The sequence below is a fragment of the Taurulus bubalis genome (genome assembly GCF_910589615.1).
Source record: "Taurulus bubalis genome assembly, chromosome: 14".
NCBI lineage: Eukaryota > Metazoa > Chordata > Actinopteri > Perciformes > Cottidae > Taurulus > Taurulus bubalis.
Window position 1 is genome coordinate 2,732,840 of NC_136602.1, and position 8,559 is coordinate 2,741,398.

An 8,559-nucleotide genomic window follows, 5' to 3' on the forward strand; every position below is an offset into this window, starting at 1 on the left:
CAATCTACAACCTAACCTGATAACTTGATGCACAAACAGGTTAAATCCATTATCTAACACAGCTGCAGTGTATACACAAGAGGAAACGGAGTCAGGTCCCGTTTCCAGGAGGATAAGCAGCCACAATGTTGCATGCATTGTGGCTGCAACATTGCAATATGGACACAATATCATAGATGCATGCAGCCCAGCCCACTTTCCCTGTCAGTCTTCAGCACATCAGCTTTAAAATTGTGGTGGACAGGGGTAAAAAGTAACAAAAAGAGTTGAACTCTACCTTTTTAGGATCAGTTGGAGCGCCAAAAAGCTTCTGCAAAGCCTGTGACACTACAACGCTCCTCTTCTCCAGGAACTCTTTCTCTTGAGTTGGGATGTCAAAGCCCAGACGAATTGCAAAACCCTCGCTGTGGATTTCCAGGGTTAAAACATGTGTAACAGAATCAAAAGGGGTCAGTGAAACAATGCTGTTTAGATTTGTGTTGGCAGTTTCAAGTTTAGCGGCCCTAAAGCAATCAGCATGTGATTCTAAATGGATCATAATTTACTAAATGGACATCATGCTGTAAAGAAGAAGACTTGAAACTAGAGATTGAGACATAAACTCATGTCTATTACTGTAGTTTATAGCACTTTTACAGTCTTCTGACCACTCAAAGTGCTTTCACACTACATGGTATCATCCACCCATTCATACAGTGATGACAGGGCCTACAATGTAAGGTGCCACCAATGCAAGGACAAACTATCCATTCAAACACTGCTTGCAGGAGCAATTTTGGGATTAAGTGTCTTGCCCAAGGACACATTGACATGGACTAGCGGAGCCGGGGCTCAAACCACCAATCTTTTGATTGAAGGATGATCATGTTCTACCACTGAGCCACATTTGCCTACATGGGCCTTCGGTATAATATTTGAATGTTCACATACTTTTGGTAATACTGTATAGTGGAAGTAGGAAGCACCTTACCCTTCATGTGTTTCCATGTCAAAATCCACTGTGTCCTGTGATGAGAAAAAGTCACATTGCTATTAAACATATGTTCAGCAATATTCATGAAGGGGGCCAACAAAAGGACCAGTTAATCCAGCTGCACACAAACGTCTTACCTGATCAATACAAACAGACACTTTGCCTTCATGTTTGGCTGGTAGTGGCTGGAGATGTGTCTTCCTTTCCAGTGGAGTAAAACTAGAGGGCTGACAGAACAGGAAAGCATGCCATGTTATACTTTCTTTCGAGATCGATTATGCTGTGGCAATTATTGAAAAAAAACGTTTCTTTCTTCTCTTTCCTTAGTTCCTTCCACTCTTCCTTTCTTGCATGTTAAAGGAGGTGGGAAGTAAAGTTGACCAGTAACACCTTACACTTGTGACATCTCTCCGTCAAACAGGTCAAACCAAAAGACAATTAAAACTCACTGCTACTCCTAGTTCTGTCTCCAAGTCTCTGTTGACGTAGAAACGCAGTTTGGGGGTTTCTTTTAGTGTGCGATTCTCATCCAGGGCACCCCTCAGTGTCAGCACCTTGCCACACAAACCTGGTGAAAGAAATGTACACACAAGAGAACAGTGTCATGTTAATCTGTTGAAACTGATAAATACCGATGTTGTTGGTGCTTGATAAGTCATAAGTAAAAGTTACTAAAGACCATGCGCCTGTGAAGCTGATCAGAATCTTTCACTCCAATTTGTGACATAAATATTTGGGGAAGAGGGCAATGAAAGCTAAAGTAATTTCAACCTGATTTAATGAATTGGATAAAATTGTAGACTACATACCACTTTGTAGCTTGTCAATGTTAATATCCAGTACAGATAACGGGGCAGCCTGAAAGACAAAGAGAGAGATCAGTAACTCTGGTGAGGGTAATAAAAATAAGATACATGTAATAATAATTATTCCACACGCTACAGGACCCGCCTTCTCTGTGTCAAGAAACAGCTCAAAGGTCATAAATCTATACATAGTTTTAAGATTCAAGACAGATTGTTAGAGTGTGCATACTGGTGGGTTAAGTCTTCACACTGCTGTGAGAAGTTTGGACCCCTCTGCACCACAATCACAGTCTTCAGTCCATCCATTTAAAACATGCTTGTTAATAGTAGTGCCTTTTCAGCCAATGATCCTTCAGCAGTGTCAGCAACAAAAAGTCAATATTTGAAATTAACTCATTTATCTTTATTTATATTTTGGAACCATAGTTGCTTTTGCAGTATTAATGAGAAAATTGCATTGTTTCTGAGGAGGCGTAATTCATGAAATGTAGCACAAGAAGGCAGCGCTGAGTTGAAACATTCATGTGAGGTCAACTTATGAGGCACTGACAACTTATGAGGCATCTTGTATTTTAAGGTGTATATTGCTGATGTTTGAGAAATCTTACCAGAAGGACACCATTAGTGAGATATTCACAAGGTGGGTCCTCACTACAAAAAGACAAGTTATTCATTGTTAACTGGTTCAGACGGTGTATTATAAGGACACAATACGAAAAATGTCTGCAATTGTTTTGATAGAGGACAAAAAAGTAAAAACAGTAATATACAGTTACCTCTGAAGTAGCTCAAACGCTATCAGAAGTTTTTCCTCCGTCTATAGCAAAGTGAACAAGGAGAATCATTCAACCATAATCATTTGCTTCATGGTCAATTTGTAACAGATCAGCCCTCAGTGCATTACAATCATACAGAGCAAGTGTTGATCTCTTGTTGCTTTTACCTCTGGTGTTATAGTCAAGACCTCGGTCTCCATCCCATTTGGGAGATTTGGGACATCAAACCGAAGCTCGCCACACTGGGCTTGATAAGTACTGCGCTCATCATATAGCTTGATCTCTAAAATGTTCTGGGGAAACAGCAGAAAATCGTACTTAGTCACAGAGCTTTTGACTTCTACTCAACTGGTTCTTTCCACTGTGGACTGAACAAATGAAGCTTCAGCGGTATTTCTGAAAGGACGACTCTCTTTACACCGTTTCATTCATAAATATCTCAGTCTCTATTTCTCCCTTATTCATCATCGGACTGTAGCAACTCCCTTCTTCACCACCACAAGTGTCTGGACTCCAGGGGGATTCTAACACGCTAATATTGAGTACTCACTTTCACATTGGTGGGAACCCGAAAGGTAAACGTTTCATTCCATTCTGGGTTGTTTTTGCTCGACACAGTTTTTGTACGGTAGGTTTTTGCCGTTGCTGTCGGGAGAGAGAGAGTCACGTAGCAGTCGGGTGAAGGACCTGTAACAGAGAGACGGGAAAATAGAAACAGACAGCTTCAGTTATGCAATGATTAAGCACTACTACTGCTATGTCAGTTCCTTATGAAAATAATTTAAAGTAGAAAAGGTGAAAATTATTTTTAAAGTGATTAAGTGTCATTACAAAACATGCAAAGCAGATATTGTTACTTAAAAAGTGAAAGCCATACCTATATAATATCTGGAGGGAAGTTGTTCTGCTCTCAGTACGGTGACATTCAAGCTCAAATAGGAGGTCTTTTCCTTCTGTTGAATAAGACACCCAAAAGCAATTATGAAAAGACTTATGTCCAGGATACATTGAAGGTGGAACTTGTGTGAAATGTACGCGCCGCACTTCCACTATAATCAATTCAACTGGTTACACTCTACATACATACCAATTGGAGTCTTCCATTAATATTTATTTACCTGATGTTTCCCTTTTACACATAAATGGATCCAAGGATGTCTATATATATATATATTTTTTTTAATTTTATTTAATGAATGCCAATAAGAGTATTGGCATTATTGTCAGTATTTCTGATGGGATGTATTTTGGCAGTACTAGCTGATGTTTTGTTGAGAAACGTTATCCCTTAGATAGCCGTTTGTAGTCTGCAGTGTTCTGATTTGAAATTGTCTCGTTAAGGTATAATTGTTAAGGTATAATTGTCCAAAGACGTCAGTAAATTTGAAGGTAACAGGAGGGCTAGTCCATATCAATATGTCCTTGGGCAAGACCCTTATCCCCAAATTGCTCTTGTAGCTGTGCCTACGGTGTATGAATGTGTGTGAATGTTAGTTACTCCTGATGAGCAGGGGGCACCTGGCATGGTAGCTCCTCCCATCAGTGAATGATACCATGTAGTGTTAAAGTGCCTTTAGTGGTCGGAAGACTAGAAAAGTGATATAGAAGTAAGGACAGCCTGTTTACCATTTAACGAACACCATGCAGCCTATCAGAATGTAGTATCTACCCACACCATGATTTAGGAAAATTGTTTGCACTATATACTGAATATGGACCGAGATTCAGATTGTCTTGTGTTTACTTTTGTCTTCATGGGGTGTGTATGTAGAGCCCTTACCACATTGCTGAGGGAACTGAAAACCTTCCTCTCTCTAAAAATACAAACACAAAAGATTTCAATTTTTGAATCAACATTCACATAGTGTTCCTCTGACTGATGTGTTTTTTTAAATAACATCTTTAACTAGAGACTTTTGGAGAGATCTTCCAAATATGCTTAAAATAGTTTTCTGTCAGTTCCAGATATTTGCCCACATTGTTTCTGTTCATCATAAGTGGCAGATGAAATGAAAGTGCATTGTAAGCCTCTTAATTGAATAGTTTAGTGTAATGCAGGCAGAAGTATAACTCAGACAACATTGTAGAAGATTGATATCACATAATATTGTGTATTAATACTTGTATTAAAGAGACATGATGACAGAGGTAGCTTTGAAAGAATAATTGAAAGCTTTGAAAGGACTTTCACTGCATATTTAATCACATGCATTTTATTTGGGAGTAGACTCCCTTGTTCTAAATCTGAAGCAGCAGTTCCCTGTAGTGATCAGGCTGCCATCGATTGGTTTATTGATTGATACTACAGTGATTTCCCCCAGTGGTTTCCATGTATCTGCAGTAAATAAAACGTTTTAAAATTCTCTGCCTAAGTATTGATCAAAATCACTCCAGTGATATAATGTGGATGAGTCCACAGACTAACTGAGAATCAACAATGTTCGACTCCATACAGCTTGTAGCCACTTCTGGCTCTTTGTTTTTGTTTTCCAGCTGACATAGACTGTCTTATAGAGTCTCACAGCTCTCATTGATCCCGAGGAGCTAAGTGTGCAGTATCAGCCTAGCACGAATTAGCAAAAAGACAAAATAAACAGTGACAGGTGGAGAAAACAACTAATTAGCTAAAGATTACAAAAATGTATCATATCCTGTGATGGTACCAGTGTAACATTGTCTTCATTGTGAGCCTCATAAAACTTAATTTCTTACGATTTTTGGGGGGGATTTTGAGAAATTGCAAGGTCTCAAAAGGCACTTTAAAGTCAGAAGGCAAACAAAAATGCCACATTAAATATAAAATCAAAGAAACTTTACCGTTCCAGGAGCTCAAACGCCATCCAGAGTTTACCCTTTGACCGGAGAGAAAAAGACAGGAAAATGTGTAAATATATGATCATGGAAACAAAAACGTTCCACACTGCTGCTACTACAAAAGAAGGTGATGATGCATCATATCCAGGTATGAGTCCATCCAAAAAGTTCTTAGGTATGCAGTCTGATTTATGTCCTCCCTCTTTAGGTATAACTTGTGGGTTAGGTGCCTTGCCAAAGGGCACCTACATGATGGTGATGATGGAGGGCCCCCCTAGCAAACTAGAGAAGCAACCAGGACATGATCCCTCACTGGCTTGTGGCTTCCAATAAACTTTACAGTAGTTGTGTTAACAAAAGCAGCAGTGATGTTGGTGGTGGAAGAGAGCTTCATATTGATAGCATGAAGCTAAACAGGATTACCATACAGTTTTGGAATCCTTGTAGCCTACTGAATAGATTTATGGACCATGCAAATGTAGAAAGTATGTTTGATACTTGTACCTCAGGGCCGATGATTTCCTCCTTGGTTGCCTTCTTTCCCACAGTCAGACTGCTGACATCAAGCTTCAGGAAGGCGATATGGTCTTCATACTTCAGGGGGTCCTCATCATACAGCTTCACCTCAAGCTCGCCCTGGAAAGATAACAGTCCTTAAAGCAGGGTATGGCTTCACTTGGAACATTTTACATGTATCATGTGTGTCCTTGGAAAAACAAAACAAAATTGTTGTTTTTTTATTTTTATTTTATTAGTGAGTTATGGTGGAGTTTTACAATCAGAATAAGAGTAGAGAGTGGGAAGAAGAAAAAAACTAAACTCCAGATGGAAATATGTTATATGTTGTCCAATCTCTTCTGGTTCTACCAGTCTGAAATATGTGTTTTCCCAGCAGAAAAACAATTCTACAAACTAGCAGTATCTTATAATTACATTGCATATATTCACTACTGAATTAAGTCCTTCTTTGAAATAAAACAGGGTTTCACTTAAAGCCCAGATGTCCCCGTTTTCTACTAGCACTTAAACACAGCATGGACTGGTGGATCTGCGTGGAGCTGGAGAACGTGAAAATAGTCTGAAAACCCCAGACACAAATGTTCCCTGATCTGTGCGTATCAGAAGATGTTTGCATGCACAGTTAACAATCTCTAACAAATACAACCGAATGCCACACATATTTTGGACATTTGTATCAGAAGAAGCTTTTCAAAGGTGAACATGATCAGATCTGTGAAGTTGAAATCAAAAATCTGTGCAGGTTTATTATGCGTGTATTTGTAAAACTGTTTCACATGAGTTCAAATTGCTTGGCATCGTGTATAGATTAGAACATGCATTTATGAACATCAACAGTATACACATTGAGACTTATTTCACTTCATAGAATCCTTCAAATGTTTCCAGAATAACTAATGTTGTAGTTCATGAAAGAAAGATATAAGATATTAGTAACCTACTGTACTGTGGTCTTACCTTGAGATTGTCATTGATCTTGAAAGTAAAAGTTTCATTCCACTCTGGGTTTTTGCTGTCTGCCACAGTTTTTGTCCTGTAGACTTTTGTAGATGTTGATGGCAGAGACACAGTAACATAGCAGTCTGATTCAGAACCTGGTGAGAAGGATTATTAGACAGGGTTCATGCAACAAGCGTAGGTGATACAATATTTGCCCTGCTCATAACTAAACCCAAGTATTTGTAACTAAAGTCATTAATATGGACAGCATGCTAGCAGCGTATATAATGACCTATATTGTCGTTGCCATCTAAGTCACTAAATGGCACTAAATGTTGGTGTTAAAGGTCTTGAAAAAGGTTTTGTTGGAAAGGCATGTCATGCATCGTCAATCACATTTGGTGAAATCGCATCCAGCCAGTCCTGATGAGGCAAATCAACTCAGTTTTCCTTCAATTTAACTTCAGTTTAGATATGGGCTCATTGAGTCAAGAATATGTACAAATACATAAGATTTGAAACCATGTTTTGAGGGGCTAAAACTATTTTGCACCAATCTGGTTAGTGAAAGCAGTGTTTCATTGGGCTGACCTGATGATATTCTGGAACAGGAAACATAAGTGACTTTGAGTGAAACGTTTGAAAAGAGAACTCCACTCGGAATATAAAATATCCAAACGTTCATGTCTGTGCGGCAGAAGGGGGTGATCACACCGAGACACCATGCATGAAACGCATCACCAGCAAAACCATTGTTTTCCTACGGGCTGTTTTTTTTATACATCAGTGCATACCTTGTGTATGTGGAAATTAAGTCACAGGATTTCATAATAACATAAAGTGTGCAAGTCACAAAATGTTCATTAAGATCAAACTGATCGCAATGCGTACCCCAATCAAAGGAGGCGATGTTCTCTCCTCGCAGTATGGTGACATTCAGAGTCCAGCTGGTCACATCTCTCTGCTATTAAATCAAGCAAAACATGAAATCATGAGGCCATAAAACATATACAAGAAAAGACAAAATGTGTCATTTTAAACTTATAAGTTCAAATGTGGGGTATGATGTAAAATGGCTAAAATCAGCACAAATAACCAAACAGTTAAAAAGCTTGAGATTGTTTTTTCATTTTCATCTGCTTTGAGCTGCATTACAAAGTAGAATGTGTCCAGTTGTTTTACTTTTGAAACTCTAAATCTGGAATGACCTCTTGTCCCTCTTCAGCAAGGTGCAATAACACAAAGGTTAGAGATCTGAGATTATTGTTATCCAAGTGGACTCATTTCCCTCGCTGGACTAATAAAGGATTATCTTATCTTGTGTGCAGCCAGGAGTTGGACTATCGCTCCCTCCAGGAAATACACGACACGTTAGCTTCCCTTTACTGATTTATGCGCCTCAGTGAACACCACCGTCATCAATCCACCAGTAACAAAATGTAATTTCCAGTCCACTTTCTCAAACTATCAGCAATATTTACATTTTATGACACTTTTCAGCCACATGACACAGCATGGTGGTGCTTTTAATATTTCATTCACTAAATAGTTTTGAGAATGAAAGTGTTTATTGCCCTTATCTCTTAATGCACAATCGATACAATAAACAAAATATTCACTGTAAAAATCACTTCTGGGGGCTAAATTAATACATTGCCTTGGAATGATACGGAAACATAATGTAGTAGAAATGAAAACAGCACCACAAACTAATTGTTAAATATCAAGCAAA